Source organism: Thamnophis sirtalis, unplaced genomic scaffold (assembly GCF_051295495.1).
Source record: "Thamnophis sirtalis isolate CommonGarterSnake01/CBP01778 unplaced genomic scaffold, rThaSir2_p1.2 scaffold_9, whole genome shotgun sequence".
NCBI lineage: Eukaryota > Metazoa > Chordata > Lepidosauria > Squamata > Natricidae > Thamnophis > Thamnophis sirtalis.
In genome coordinates, this window is record NW_028261389.1 from 78,241,345 (window position 1) to 78,257,978 (window position 16,634).

The following is a 16,634-nucleotide window of genomic DNA, read 5'->3' on the forward strand; positions in this document are numbered from 1 at the left end:
CATCTGTCAGAAATGGTATAGGGTCTCCTGCTTGGGAAGGGGATTGGAGTTGATGACCTACAAGGTCCTTTCTAACATTATTATTCTATATTCCATGGAACAGAAGTTGCCTTCAGAAGTTGTGGGAGCTTCATCACTGGAGGCTTTCAAGAAGAGACTGGACTGCCATCTGTCAGAAATGGTATAGGGTCTCCTGCTTGGGCTAGATGACATACAGGGTCACTTCCAGCTCTGGTATTCTTTCTGTGTCAGCCTCCGCTTTGCTGCTGCTTCGGCTGCCATTGAAACGGGGAGTGGGGGCATGGTATTTGGGAGGGGACTCATTGTTCTGCTGGAGGAAGATTCTAGATTTTGACCGGACCACCTTACTGCCCATGTGGAGGAGGAGTGTTTCCCGCCAAGGCCAACGGAACCAGCATTCCATCCTGGTGATGCCTTTTGAAGTTATCTCACACCTGACATTTGGGAGAATTATGATTGGACTGTGCACGGGATGCCAAGGGGAGGGGAATGAATTATACAATATATTATTCGCTTTCACGCCTAAATAACCAGACTTCTCTTTGCTTCGCTTCTGTTCATTTATAATTAGCAAAAGTACACTTGATTTCAACAAATGGAGTCTGGTGGTTTCCTTTCCTGATTTGTGAATGAAGAAGGGCTGACGTTCTGTTTTTAATCCGTTGATTGATTAAAATGCTCAATAAACAATGTTTAGGAAACCCATCCCTAGATCCCCCAGTATCGCTGAATAGAACATGACCCCGATGTTAATCTACGGATGACAATTTCCAAAGGCCTCCATAAGAATTGTAATATTCACTGATGCAGAACGAGGGGTATATTGTGCAGAATGTTATGACTTCCTTTAGACTGAGCTGAGTCCGCTTGGGGCATCCTCCGTGTAGCTTGGCAGTTTTCCAATTTTAAAGGCTGCTGAAGCTCAGGTGTTGTGGGTCTGCTCCACTGCTGATGTTTCTCTTGGCTTGTGTAACATGATCTGAAAGACAACTCCATTCCCTCGGGAACAGGTGGAAATCCGTCGAAATAAATCAAGCACGATGATTGATCTTAGGGTTAGACTTCTGCCCAGAAATTGAAGACTTAATTATCCCGTCCTTGAAATGTCTGGCAGCCAAAATAGCTCTACTGAGTAGCCCAGGAGTTATTAGATGTGCTAGTGTTAGATGTATGTTTACGATCATATGTGCAAGATGTCGCTTAGTCCCAAAGGTGCTTCCCCACCCGCCCAAGAAGTAACTGGACTTTCTTGTTTTTCTTTGAAGATGTTTCATTTCCCATCCGAGAAGCTTCTTCAGCTCTGACTGGATGGTGGGGAAGGAAAGGATTTATACTCCTTGCAGACAGCTGGTCATTTGCATCCTTTTAGAGGGTCATTGAGGCCACTTGGAGGTTTCTTTCTTTCTCTTTGAAGACATTTTGCTTCTCATCCAAGAAGCTTCTTCAGCTCTGACTAGATGGTGGGGAAGGGGAGGATTTATACTCCTTGCAGACAGCTGGTCATTTGTATCCTTTTTAGAGAGTCCTTGAGGCCACTTGGAGGTTTGTCTATGTCTTCAGGATCACCTGAGTGGTGCAAATGGAGCCCACTGTACTGAGTCCCAAATAGTTCCTAAAGAGTCCTACAGTAGTCTGCCAAAGTCTTTCGGGATAAGACTGATAAGCACCCACCTTTATCTTCCTTGAAAGGCTGTCAAAGACTTAATTGGCAATTAGCTTGGCAAGGCCATACTCAGCAAAGAGTCAAAACGGAGCTTCAGAAGGTAAACTGACCAGCATGAACCAAGTTGCTTCCTGCAAAGGCTCAGGTGCCCTTTGCTCCTCCTTTATGTCCTATGGGAGGGGCCAATCACCTCCAAGCCTTACTCCCGAATCGTCCCTTCTGCCTTAGCTGTTCTTGCCTTCTAGCAGCCCTGGCATGCGTGCACTGTGTACAGACTCCCTCTGTTCCTCTGCCTCGCTGCTCTCCAACTCTGGCCCCCTCTCTGCCTCCAACGCAGAGCCCTCGTCCGAGCCTTCCCCAGACTCCAGGACTGGCCCATGTTCCTCCCCAACCTCCTCACTGTCTGACTCTGCTGGCAGTTTTGCAGGCCGCCCGCGGACCACAACAAAAGCATTCATATTTGCACACATCAACCCTGCCAGCAGCTGTAGTGCATATATATATTTTTTGTAGTGACATTAGTTAGAATTTCACATTAGAGAGCATGCCAGGAAGGGAACATTGTTGTGGTTGCCACAGAAACGGTATAAAAGCATTGCAGAATAGTGAGTGCTCTCAGCTCCGACAATTTTGGAAAACTGCATCCCTCGCTTACATTTCTCCTGCTTAGGAAAACATTGTTTTCACCTTAATTGCAGAAATGTCTTTTCTCCTTTCATTTTGTAATCCAGTTCTTTCTTCGGCACACCGCGTTTCTCGTTTTTCTTTCGTCTGTTTACCACTCCAGCTCTCTCTGACTTTCTCCCTCCCCTCTTTTACATTCAGTTCCTTTCCCTATGGCACAATGCCCACTCTGGTACCTTGCTCAATAGTAGTAGCTGCGAGAGGGATCTTGGAGTCCTAGTGGGCAACCGTTTAAATGTGAGCCAGCCGTGTGCAGCAGCTGCCAAAAAAGCCAACACAGTTCTAGGCTGCATCAACAGAGGGAGAGAATCAAGATCACGTGAAGGGTTAATACCACTTTATAAGGCCTTGGTAAGGACACAACTAGAATTCTGCATTCAGTTTTGGTCACCACGATGTAGAAAAGATGTGGAGACTCTGGAAAGAGTGCAGAGAAGAGAAACAAAGATGATTAGGGGACTGGAGGCTAAAACATATGAAGAACGGTTGCAGAAACTGGGTGTGTCTAGTTTAATGAAAAGAAACACTAAGGGTGATATGATAGCTGTCTTCCAATATCTCAGGGGTTGCCACAAAGAAGAGGGAGTCAAACTGTTCTCCAAAGTACCTGAGGGTAGAACAAGAAGCAATAGGTGGAAAGTAATCAAGGAGAGAAGAAACTGGTCTTCTGATGGAAAGGCCCATGAAAAAGCATCGGACTTCTCATGGACCATGAAAAAGAACCAGACTTCTGATGGACCATGAAAAGGAACCAGACTTCTGATGGACCATGAAAAAGGTCTTCTGATGGATCATGAAAAAGAACTGGTCTTCTCATGGACCATGAAAAGGGTCTTCTGATGGACCATGAAAAATGTCTTCTGATGGACCATGAAAATTGTCTTCTCATGGACCATGAAAAAGGTCTTCTCATGGACCATGAAAAGGGTATTCTGATGGACCATGAAAAAGGTCTTCTCATGGACTATAAAAAAGAACCAGTCTTCTGATGGATCATGAAAAAGGTCTTCTCATGGACCATGAAAAGTGTCTTCTGACACTTGAGCTGAGATGGTGCAGTGGTTAAATGCAGCACTGCAGGCTACTTCAGCTGACTGTAGTTCTGCAGTTCAGTGGTTCAAATCTCACCGGCTCAGGGTTGACTCAGCCTTCCATCCTTCCGAGGTGGGTAAAATGAGGACCCGGATTGTTGTTGGGGGCAATATGCTGACTCTGTAAACCGCTTAGAGAGGGCTGAAAGCCTTATGAAGCGGTATATAAGTCTAACTGCTATTCTGATGGACCATGAAAATGGTCTTCTCATGGACCATGAAAAAGGTCTTCTCATGGACCATGAAAAGGGTCTTCTGATGGACCATGAAAAAGAACCGGTCTTCTGAGGGAAAAACCAGGTGTCCCAACACCAGGATTCTTCTAGATGGATTTCAGCTACCCCCAGATTGGTAACTTTTGAGTAAAGTTAGTATTATTTTTAATCCATAAATTTATAAGCATGAATTGGTATTGCTTGAACAAGTGGTATAATCACATGGTTTGAATTTGGGAGTTTCTGTGAAATTCTTGTTATTCTCAAAATTTAAGTAGCCCTCAATTTATGCCAACACACTCAAAGGCTAGTCCTCAATGTTCACTACACGTTGTCTTTGGCCACAAATTTATCTTGCTAAGTGAGAGATTTGTTAAGTGAGCTTGTCCCATTTTATGACTTTTCTTGCCACAGTTGTTAAGTGGATCACTGCAGTTGTTAACTTAGTCACACGGTTATTAAGTGAATCTGGCTTCCCCATTGACTTTGTTGGTCAGAAGGTCGCAAAAGGGGACCCCCGGGACACCGCAACCGTCATAAATATGAATCAATATGAAGCATCCTAATGCAAATCACCAAATGACCATCGGGAGGCAGTAAATGGTCGTAAGTGTGGAAAACAGTCGTAATTCGCTTTTTCCAGTGATGTTGTAACTTTGTACAGTCCTAGCTCTTGAGGACTACCTACAGGTAGTAGATTTAAAGAGGTTTGGCTCCCCTCTGGTTTATTACAACCCACACTTGTCTTTTGCTTTTAAATTTTGAATAGGCGAGGAAGAAATTCTGAATAATCCTTTGCTGCTCATTGTTTCCAATTCATTTCCATCTTCTGAAGGGGTTTCATCAATGAAAATTGCTGCTTCCTGCAGGCAGCTCAGCTATGAACGAATCTTTTTGATCTCCAGCAAAGATTTTCTTATCGTTTTAATTATCCTCCTGGCTGAATTGAGTCTAGAGATTTAACCACATTTTTTTTAAAATAAATAAATAAATTCGAGCACCTAAGGGGGTTGTTCAATTTTTAATTTGTTTGAGGAAGCTTGAAGGTCTGGTTTATTTAAAATTGGGCTTCAAAGCTTAGGAGAGCCATTAATGTTTTGGATGTGAGGCGGCAAACGTGGTTTTCATTTGAACCCTGGACTCTCCGTTTTAGGTCAAGGTGCGGTAATGAGTTCTAAACACGCTAATGGAATCTCTTTCGTTCTGGTTTTGCAGGTGGAAATTTTAGAGTGGAACGCTGGAATTCTTCTGGATATGAACATTGGAGCTGTTTATAGCAAACTTTTCTCTTGGCAGACTGGATGGATTCAACCAATGTCTTTCCACTCCTTTTCCAGTCCTTCTAGAACAGTAAAATAGAGAATGGAATGGAATGGAATGGAACGGAACAGAACAGAACAGAAATAGGAATAGGGATTGGATTGGATTGGATTGGATCGGATTGGATCAGATGGAATGGAATGGAATAGGGATAGGGATAGGGATAGGGATAGGGATAGGGATAGGGATAGAAATAGGGATGGGATGGGATGGGATGGGATGGGATGGAGTAGAGTAGAGTAGAGTAGAGTAGAGTAGAGTAGAGTAGAGTAGAATAGAATAGAATAGAATAGAATAGAATAGAATAGAATAGAATAACAGAGTTGGAAGGGACCTTGGGGGTCTTCTAGTCCAACTCTCTGCCTAGGAAGAAAACCCTATACTGTTTCAGACAAATGGTTATCCAACATCTTCTTAAAAACTTCCAGTGTTGGAGCATTCACAACTTCTGGAGGCAACTTTTGTTCCACTGGTTAATTGTTCTCACTGTCAGGAAATTTCTCCTTAGTTTCAGGTTGCTTCTCTCCTTGATTAGTTTCCACCCATTGCTTCTTGTCTTGCCTTCAGGTGCTTTGGAGAGTAGCTTGACCCCCTCTTCTTTGTGGCAGCCCCTGAGATATTGGAACTCTGTTATCATGGGTAAATAGTAAAAAAACAAAACACCTCATTGAAACATGTGATTATCTTTAAGAAATTAGTCACAGTTATGAGATGTATAAGCTTCTCTGTTCTCTACAGATGAGATCTATTAAAATATGTTTTCGAGGATTGTCTGTCCTCTGGTTTTATTAAAAAAAACATGGATTCTGATGATTACAAAGAACATAGCATCATAGTACTGGAAGGGACCTTGGAGGTCTTCTAGTCTAACCCCCTGTAGGAACCTCATACTAACCCATTCAAGTGGTTATGGATGGAAAGTAGTCAAGGAGAGAAGCAACCTTGAACTAAGGAGAAATTTCTTGACAGTTAGAACAATTAACCAGGGAACCTGTCAGTGTTCTGGATGCCCATGTCCGCACGTACCCAAGTGAAGTCAACTCTGACCCCATGTAATTTATGGCCCAATTATGACCCTGTTTCCCTCCCCCCCCCTCCTTCAAAATGTGTCATAAATCACATTCTCCAATGGAGCACTTTCGTAGGCTGTAGAGAACACGTCAGTCCGGCTGTTGCAGATAACCTGGGAGACAGCCTTGAGAAAGATATGCGTGGAATGTGCTTCTGGTTATGGCTGCCATGCTGCTCCATCAATTTTCCCACCCCCTTGCCTATGGCGCCTCGAGAGCAGGCCAGGAATGCTTTGCAAGTTGACAGGAACAACTTACCTCCAGAAGTTGTGAATGCTCCAACACTGGAAGTTTTTAAGAAGATGAGAGACCGCCTGCTGCCAATTACCTCCCACAGACCCATTAGATCTCACCGGGTTGGCCTCCTCCGGGTTCCATCTACCAGCCAATGCCACCTGGCTATTACCCGGGGGAGGGCCTTCTCTGTGGCAGCTCCGGCCCTTTGGAACGAACTCCCCGCAGGGATTCGGACCCTCACCTCTCTCCAGGCCTTCCGAAAAGCTGTTAAAACCTGGCTTTGCCGGCAGGCCTGGGGTTGATGAGTTCCCTCCCCTCTCGACATGTATGGTTGTGCGACTGTTGCTTATTTTTATTATTTGTATTTCGTTTTCTATGTTCCCCTTTTTTTCCCCTTTTGAATTGTTTGCCGCTCTGAGTCCTCCCGGAGAAGGGCGGCATATAAATAATAAAATTCCATTCCATTCCATTCCAAGATGTTGGACAACCATTTGTCTGAAATGCTATAGGATTTCCTGCCTAGGCAGAAAGTTGGACTAGAAGACCTCCAAGTCCCTTCCAACTCTGCCACTCTGTTATTCTGTTATCCAGTTATTTCTGATAAATCCCCATTGATGGAACATCTACAAGAATTTGGAGAATCTTTTGTTTACAACTCGTAATTAACATATTCATTAAGCGAACACGGTTTCTGCATAATATAAGAGGTTTCCCTTACAAGTAGGACCCCAAAAACTTGAGCAGGGTTGCAGAAAGAAGGGTTAAGGATGAAGGAAAGACATTGGGGAAATTAAAAAAAGAGAGACCTCCTTAGATCTTTATTTTTAAGTTTCCTTCCATGCAAGAATCCTCAATAGTATCCCTTTAAGACTGCAGCAGAGACATAAAATAGTCATGAACTTTACTCTGCTTTTCTTTCTGATGAGTTAGTGTGCCGTGAAACTCGAGCCATACGCGTCGAGCTTCCAATTTCGTAAAACGCCATGTTACAATTGCATGTCAGTGCCACCAGGATAATTCTGCTGTCAGTCACAAGTGTGCCTCTCTAATTCCGCACCATTTGCAACCAACAATTGTAAACAGTTCAGTGCAGCTGGAAATATTTGAAGTACGACTGCAAAATATTAATCTGATACGGGCCTCGTTTGTGAATATTACTTGACTAGGGGAGACGTGATAGCAGTGTTCTCTATATCTCAGGGGTTGCCACAAGGAAGAGGGGGTCAAGCTATTCCCCAAGGCACCTGAGAGTAGGATAAGAAGCAATGGGTGGAAACTAATCAAGGAGAGAAACAACTTAGCACTAAGGAGAAATTTCCCGACAATGAGAACAATTAATCAGTGGAACCACTTGCCTCCAAGGTCCCTTCCTTTTCTACGTAAAATTCTAAATTTACAACAACAGTACTTACAGGTTTCTTAACCCTAAATTATAAAAGAAGAGAAGTATTATTCCTTCTTCTAGCCATGACATTTTCTTCCCAGTAGAGTAAATATACCAAATATATGAGCCACCGCGGCACAGTGGTTAGAGTGCAGTACTGCGGGCTACTTCTGCTGACTGCCGGCTACCTGAAATTTGGCAGTTCGAATCTCACCAGGCTCAAGGTTGGCTCAGCCTTCCATCCTTCCATGGTGGGTAAAATGAGGACCCAAATTGTTGGGGACAACATGCTGACTGTGTAAACTACTTAGAGAAGCTCTAATGCATTGCAAAGTGGTATATAAGTCTAAGTACTATTGCTATTACTATTCCTTCCTTCCTTCCTTCCTTCCTTCCTTTCTTTCTTCCCTCCCTCCCAGTGTTTAGAATGCAGTATGGCAGGTTAACTCTGCCCACTGCCAGCAGTTCGATCCGGACTGGCTCAAAGGTTTGACTCAGCCTTCCATCCTTCTGAGGTCAGTAAAATGAGGACCCAGATTGTTGGAGGCAAGAGGCTGACTCTGTAAACTGCTTAGAGAGGATTGTGAAGCACTGTGAAGCAGAATATAAGTCTGTGCTATTGCTAAGATGTCAGACAAAGGGAAACCAAGTGTAAGAAAGCGAACTGCTTTTGAGACAAAAAACATACACATAATGATTAAGAACAAATTAATAATTGCAGCTTATGACTTCGCATGTCATTATAGAATATGTGCATGAAATATTATGCTGATCAACAACATATTAATATTTATTACTTAACTGATGAAACAGGATTCATTAATTTCTTTATATACATAAGAATAGATGAATAAATGTACAATACCAACAGGTGATTCTTCCAGGTAAACACAAGGCAGGAGAGTTACAGGCAAACACAAGCCGTTAGTTTCATTTCAGCAGACAAGCCCAGACAGATTGCTAGTTTACTTCTCAGAGCAGCAGATTGCTTAAGTTTCAGTTTCAATTCTCTGCACAGACTCAGATCTGTTTAAGCTCCCATTGGCTGACTTAGTTGCTATGCCTATTTATTGGCTGACCTTGTTCCCGTGTCTCTCCCAGTCATGAATATTTTAACAGCTTACTCATACTATTTGCAAAATGTCTGCCTTAGAATCCCTCCTCGGATGGAGAACATGAGACCTTCAAAAATCAGGGAAAGTCTTTGTTGTGAAAAAAATTGTTTTGCTTCTGCTTTTTTTTAGGAATCTTAATTGGCCCTCATTAGGCATAAGATGTACAGTCGAACTGTGGCCTCTTAGAGGCATTTTTAATGCACCCTATCTGTTCATAACAAGAACAGTGATAATTCTCCATAATTGAGTGGAACTATTTATAATTAGTCTATTTTGTCAGGAGACTTCCTGGCAGGAAGTTCTCGTAAAATTCGTAACAAACTGAATCATAAGATGCCTTAATTAAAAAGGTTTGAGAGGATATCTAGAAATGGTAAAAGTCCCAAAATAACTCTTAGAACATTTCTACACTAATTTGCTTTAAAAACATTGTGAGGACATATTTTAAGCGTTAATGGAAGAAAAACAATGATGCACAGGGGAACAAAAATTGCTGTTATACTGAGACTATAGAAGTTATTGACGTTGTAAGTTAACTGGAGCTCCTGTGATATGCATGTAGATCAGTGGTGGGATTCAGACGGTTCGCACCTATTCGGGAGAAACGGTTGGTAACTTTCTAAGTAGTTCAGAGAACCAATTGTTGGAAGAAATCTCATTTTGTTTTTTTTCCACTTTACAGGGCTAATCCTGTAAGGAAGGCAGGAAGGAAACATTCTGGTGTTGTTTCTAGCCTCATCTTTGTTGCCCTGCTTACAGAAACTGCCTCTCCAGTTAACCCTTATTACATTGTAACAGCTAAGGCGAAGTGTCCATCGACCTGAGTGACCTTGAGTTGGCCACGCCCACCCAGTCAAATGACCTACCCAGATGGTCATTAGGGCAGAGAACTGGTTGTTAAATTATTTGAATCCCACCACTGATGCAGATGTTAACATCTGCGAAATGGTGGAGCACTGTGATCAAAATCCTGATTCTTTGTAAGACTGTCCAAAATGGGTATGTGTTTTTTTTTTTTTATCATGATGCCATGTGGATGATTGTTAAAAAAAAATCCATGCAGAATATGGCATAGTAAATGTTTCAGAATACACAAATTAGAGACAATTGTAAATTATATATTGATTTATTACGTTCATATGATGTAGAATTATGGCATATTCTATATCAGGAGTGTCAAACTCAAAGCCTGCGGGCCAGGGATAGGTTCCGGTTGCCATTACTACCAGTTCGGTAGAAACAATTTTTGCGCATGCACATTTTCATTTACAACGATCTGCGCGTGGGCACACAACCATAAAAATCGAATCAAAATTAGATTTTTTAAAATGAAGATTGTTCTGCGCATGTTCAGAACAGAAAATCAAGAAGGCGTCACCGATCATAGAACCGGTACTGTCACGTGTCCATGCAAGACAAGTCCATACTGTCTTCTTCAAGAGGAGGAGGAGGAGGGGGGGGGAGAAGGAGGAAGGCAGAGTTGGAGGAGGAAGGTGAAGAAGAAGTAGAGGAAGAGGAGGAGGAGGTGGAGCATGAAGGGAAAGAGAAAAAAGTAGAAAGAAGAGGAAGGGAAAGGGAAAGGAAGAGGAGGAGGAGTTGTTGCGCAATCCCCCCGGCCACGTGATTTACATTCGGCTGCTTGACAACTGACTCATATTTATGATGGCTGCAGCATCCTGGGGTCACGTGACCCCCCCTTTTGAGACCTTCTGACCAGCAAAATCAATGGGGAAGCCGGATTCACTTAACAACTGTGTGACTCATTTAACAAGTGCAGCGATTCACTTAACAAGCATGGCAAGAAAAGATGTAAAAAAAATGGGGCAAAACTGACTTAACGAAGTTCTCACTTAGGAACACAAATTTAGGACTCAATCGTGGTCATAAATCGAGGACTATGACAGATGGTCATTTGCATCCTTTTAGAGAGTCATTGAGGATACTTGGAGGTTTGTCTGTGTCCTCCGGGTTGCCTCAACCAATCTCTCAAAGGATGCAAATGACCAGCTGTCTGCAAGGAGTATAAATCCTTCTATTCTTCCACCATCCAGCCAGAGCTGAAGAAGCTTCTTGGATGAGAAGCAAAATGTCTTCAAAGCGAAAGAAAGAAACCTCCAAGTGGCCTCAGTGACTCTCTAAAAGGATGCAAATGACCAGCTGTCTCCAAGGAATATAAGTCCTTCCATTCCCCACTAACCTGTCAGAGCTAAAAAAAGCTTCTTGGATGAGAAGTGAAATGTCTTCAAACGAAAAGAACAAAACCAAGAAAGTCCAGTTGTCTCCGGAAAAAAGCACCTTTGGGACAACCATGACCTGGATGATGGAGAATCTCTACAGACTTTTAGCTATACAATTTGGGATGAACACACTTGGAATGGTGTGGGAATAGGAATGGATTTCCAGAAGAAAAAACTGCAGACTACAGGAACCATTTGCACCACTCAGGTGACCCCGAAGACACAGATAAACCTCCAGGGGGCCTCAACGACCCTCTAAAAGGATGCAAATGACCAGCTGTCTGCAAGGAATATCAATCCTTCCATTCTCCACCATCCAGCCAGAGCTGAAGAAGCTTCTGGGATGAGAAGTGAAATGTCTTCAAAGAGAAAGAAAGAAACCTCCAAGTGGCCTCAATGACTCTCTAAAAGGATGCAAATGACCAGCTGTCTGCAAGGAATATCAATCCTTCCATTCTCCACTATCCAGTCAGAGCTCATCCAAGCTTCTTGGATGAGAAGTGAAATATTTTCAAGGAAAAACAAGAAAATCCAGGTGCCTCCTGAAAAAAGCACCTTTGGCAGCCAATTACTACACTCCTGGGGCTCCGGGGTCTCACAAGAGGAAGGGGAGATTTCTCCACTCCAACAAAACTGGTCCATATGATTGGAGAACTAGCCAGAAAATCCCATCGCATTTCCACTTTCCTTCATTTTCTTAGTGTGGGTGCACCATGTTTTCTAAGAACTCGTCTCTTCTGTAAGGTTTGAAGGATGCATTCCACCGTGAACGACAATTGAAGCTGGCAGAGAAGCCACTGAGGGAAATCTCTGGGGAAAAAAAAATATATAGATCCTCCCCGGTTGAGTCACATTGGTTGAGTCATGTTGACTTACAGAAAAGCTATAAACAACTCTATTCCTAAAAGCGTTTGCTTCGCGCTGCGAGTGAAGGTTACTTTTAGACATTTAAGGGGGAAAGAAAGAGAGAAAGCTGAGTGTGGTGGATTTTCAAGCCGGGAAGCACAGTTGTGTGCAAGGTTTGAGGAAAGAAGTGGGTTAAAAGCTGAACATCTGGTCGGTTTGGTTCTCTGGGGTTTCCTTGGACAAAATGATAGTATAAATAAAATAGGAGGATAGTTTTAAACTTATACAACTATAGAATAGAATAGAGTAGAGTAGAGTAGAGTAGAGTAGAGTAGAGTAGAGTAGAGTAGAGTAGAGTAGAATAGAATAGAATAGAATAGAATAATAGAATAGAATAGAACAGAACAGAACAGAATATAAATTAGGATAGAATGGAATGGAATGGGGAGGGGAAGGCACATTCCTTGAAGTTAAATTCTTTGTCACCAACAAGATTGGCTAAAATGTACCCAAACATGAAGCCGACCTGCTGGAAGTGTAAAAAAGTACAAGGGACCTATTATCACATATGGTGGACCTGCCCGGAAACACAAAAATATTGGAGAAAAATTTGGAAATAGGTGCAAGAAATTACAGGAGAGCAGATAAAATACAAACCTGAAATCTTTCTACTGGGAATAATCAAAGGGGAATATACAAAGAAAATTAAATACATATTAACACCTCTGCTAACTACAGCTAGAATAGCATTTACCCAATGCTGGAAACAAAATAATACCCCCTTGGATGAATTAGTAATTAAAAAAAACTTTGGATTGTGCAGAGATGGACAAATTAACACTGAGATTAAAAGATAAAGAAGAGTCGGAATATTATGAAATTTGGAACAATTGGTACAAATGGCTGCAAAACAAGAATGAAATTAATTAAGCCAAAAAACAATATATATAAATATATATAGAACTGTGTATAAAGGTGTGTAAATATAGAAGCGAAATATTATATATATGTACAGGTATGATGACATAACAATGTTGATGTAATGACTGTAAGGTGTTGTAGAAGGGAATGTTTGAATGTATGTATGTTTGAATGTTTATTTTATTTATATGCCACCCTTTTCCCCCGAAGGGGACTCAGGGTGGCTCACAACTCAAACCAGGGAAGCGGGGATACAGACAAATTAAAAACGACACAAAACAATACATGATTTAAAACACACAACAGTAAACACAAAATAATAATAATAAAAATGCAAGGAAGTTAAATTCTTGGAATCTCTGACAGGGTGTTCTGGTTGAAAAGACCTAGATTGGCTTAATCTGAGGAGAAAACGGAATGACTTTCTCAGAAAGGTTCATTCCTGGAATGATAAATGCTGTACATCCCTGAAAATAAGTGCTGAAAATTAGACTTAACTGGGGATGCGGTGCTCGAGATAAAATCTTCTTCAGCCACACAATCAAACATGCACAAATATTGTTCTACCAGGAGAAATCTAAACCCACATTTACTCAGCTTGGTGGTAAATAATTGACTCCAGATTCTTAATCCTTAGTTCAACCTCTCAGCTTGACGTAATAGAAGACTCCCGAGCACGAATAATAGAATGGAATGGAGAACGGAGAATGGAATAAAAAAAAAATAGAATTTGGTGGAATAGAAAATGGAATAGAGAATGGAGTGGAATGGAATGGAAAGGAATGGAGTGGGGTTGTATAAAATGGAGTGGAATAGAATGGAATAGAAAAAAAATAGAAAATGGAATAGAAATGGAATAGAAAAGGAATAGAAATGGAATGGAATGGAATAGAGAATTGAATGGAATAGAGAATTGAATGGAATAGAGAACTGAATGGAATAGAGAATTGAATGGAATAAAATGTAATGCAATGTAATGGAAAACAATGGACTAGATTAGATTAGACTGGGGGAAGGAAGAGGAGGAGAAGAAGGAGAAGAAGCAGGAGGAGGAGAAGGAGAAGGAGGAGAATATACTGTAGACAGGAGAAGGAGAGAAGAAGGTGAAGGGGATTATAGAAAAAAGGAAGAGGAGGAGGAAAAGAAGAAGAAGAGGGGGAGGAGAAGGAGGAAAAGGAAAAGAAGAAGAGAAGAAAAGAAGAAGAAGAAGAAAAAGAAGAGGAGGAGGAAGAGGAGGAGGAGGAGGAGGAGGAGGAGGAGGAGAAACTTTGCAGTTGGAATATAGTTATAGAATTTTAATAACACGGTCTTAAGGCCTACAAGGACCTTGGGTAGCCAGCCCTTGCTTAGAGTTGCCAATGTTTTAATTGGTCTACTTACTATTTAATTGGCCTATTTATTATATTCTCTAAATTACGTTTTACGTTTTAGCCCTTGACTGGGAAATTCTAGTGAATTGTAAATTTGTAGCTGTCACTTCCTGAAGTTGATTTTGTCAGTAGTCCTCTCTTGGCTGTCTGCTCCTCAAATCTTAGTCCTGGTCACGCAGTCCTGGAAACACTTACTCAGGATTCACGGAATCATTATGTGAATCGATTTCTTTTTCTCCTAAAAAAAATCTCCCGATTGTAATCTCCCAATTATACCTTCCCAGTCAGAAGGTATAAAACTGCTCCACACTACAGTAAAAAAAAAAAAAAACACCCTGATCTGAAGCAATTCCTACAAAACGAATAAGGGTGTTTTGAGTTCTTTTTTCCCCTCTTTTACTATAGGACGACTATATTCTAAAAGAATTTAGATTTCTGGCAATCCAATCTGCCCCCAAGTGCTAGCCCAGACTTTGGACAAACCCAAATAATTCTGCAGAGGTTGAGGGCTAGTAAGGACAAAAAAATACTTGACTTTTGTGAAGAATACTTCTTTGTATTCTTAGGCACACATAGGACGCAAATCCAAATAGGAGGTTATAAAGAAAATTAACAGCTCTGTTCCTCTGCCCTGCAATCGGAGAACTTGAAAGCCGGGGTCCTTATTATAGGTTTACGAAAAGCTGCAGAACGAGTAAACTATACTTAAGGGAAACCTCGAGTCCAAAGCTGCATCTTACATGCACTCCAGAGCTGGCAGCTTCCGACAACACATATTATAATTTTTGTGGCTGTAGCAAATGATACGTTAGACTCACAAAGGGTTGGGACAAGAGAGCCCCCTACCAGATGGCGTGTGTTTTCTTAAAACAGTGACTCAGCACGGAAAACAATTCGATGTGGGGTAGCATTCCAGCTGCATCTCTCTGTAGGTGTGTCGGAAAAGACAAATACTGCGCCCCCAAGAATATATTGTTTAAGGGGTGCCGGTTTTTTTTTTTTAAACCCTTTATCTGAGTCACATCCTTGCTTTATTTCTACATTCTGGCTTGATCCAAAGCGCTCCGCATCTGTAGAAATGAAACGGGAGTGGGATTTGAAGCACTGATTACGGTTTTGGTTTTGCATTAGCAAAAAAAGGGAGAGGTTTTTCTTTTTAATCTGTTGTCACAGCAAGAGAGAGAGAGAGAGCATTCTCTGTTGGCTATCCTGTCTTGGAGAAGTATTTAAAACCTCAAAACAAACATTTCTGCCTAGCCAGATTTAAACACCGATGGGGGAAATTCAGGAGAAACACGTTTTTATTTTATTTTATTTTATTGTCATGGCACCTCGTACAAGGAAATTAAATGCCATCTTCAGTATATATTAGGTAAAGGTAATACGCACGTATGTGCTAGTCGTTCCTGACTCTAGGGGGCGGTTCTCATCTCCGTTTCAAAGCCGAAGAGCCAGCGCTATCCGAAGACGTCTCCGTGGTCATGTGGCCGGCATGACTCAATGCCGAAGGCGCACGGAACGCTGTTCCCTTCCCACCAAAGGTGGTTCCTATTTTTCTACTTGCATTTTTTACGTGCTTTCGAACTGCTAGGTTGGCAGAAGCTGGGACGAGTAACAGGAACTCACTCCATTACGGGGAGCTAGGGATTCGAACTGCCAAACAGCCAACCTTCCTGATCGACAAGCTCAGCGTCTTAGCCCCTAAGCCACCGCGTGCCCTAAAAATTAGGAGAAACACGTTTTTAGTTTACTTTACTTTATTGTCATGGCACCTCGTACAAGGAAATTAAATCCCGTCTTCAGTGTACATTATTACTATAAAAATGAAACACAAACACGCATCCTTTTGTGGAGTGTTTACGGGGATGAAAACAATTCCATGACATTATAAGTGTGTATATTTTATCAATAACTACCCCTGGGCAGAGCTGCCTTGCAAAAACCACAGAAAATGAAAGCTTAAGGCACCTTATTTCTCTGGAGTGGATGCCATTTCCTGCCAAATAACATTTCTACAATCTTTATGCAGGCATCACCAATGCAACTGTTATTGCCAGCAATGTGCTGGAGCAACAACAAAAGAAAAAGCTAATGCAATCCTTGGTTGTATAAACAGAGGCATAGAATCAAAATCATGTATAAGTACCATTTTATAAAGGCTTAGTAAGACCACACTTTATAGTCAAGGCTGCGATGGATGGCTGTGAAAGTTGGAGCATAAGGAAGGCTGAGCACCAAAGAATGGAGGCCTTTAAACTCTGGTGCTGGAGAAGACCCCTGCATTGAGTCCCTTGGACTGCAAGGCCATCCAACCGGTCAGTCGTAGAGGAGATCAATCCTGGCTGCTCTTTAGAAGGCCAGATCCTGAAGAGGAAACTCAAAGACTTTGGCCACCTAATGAGAAGGAAAGATTCCCTGGAGAAGGGCCTCATGCTGGGAACGATGGAGGGCAAAAGAAGA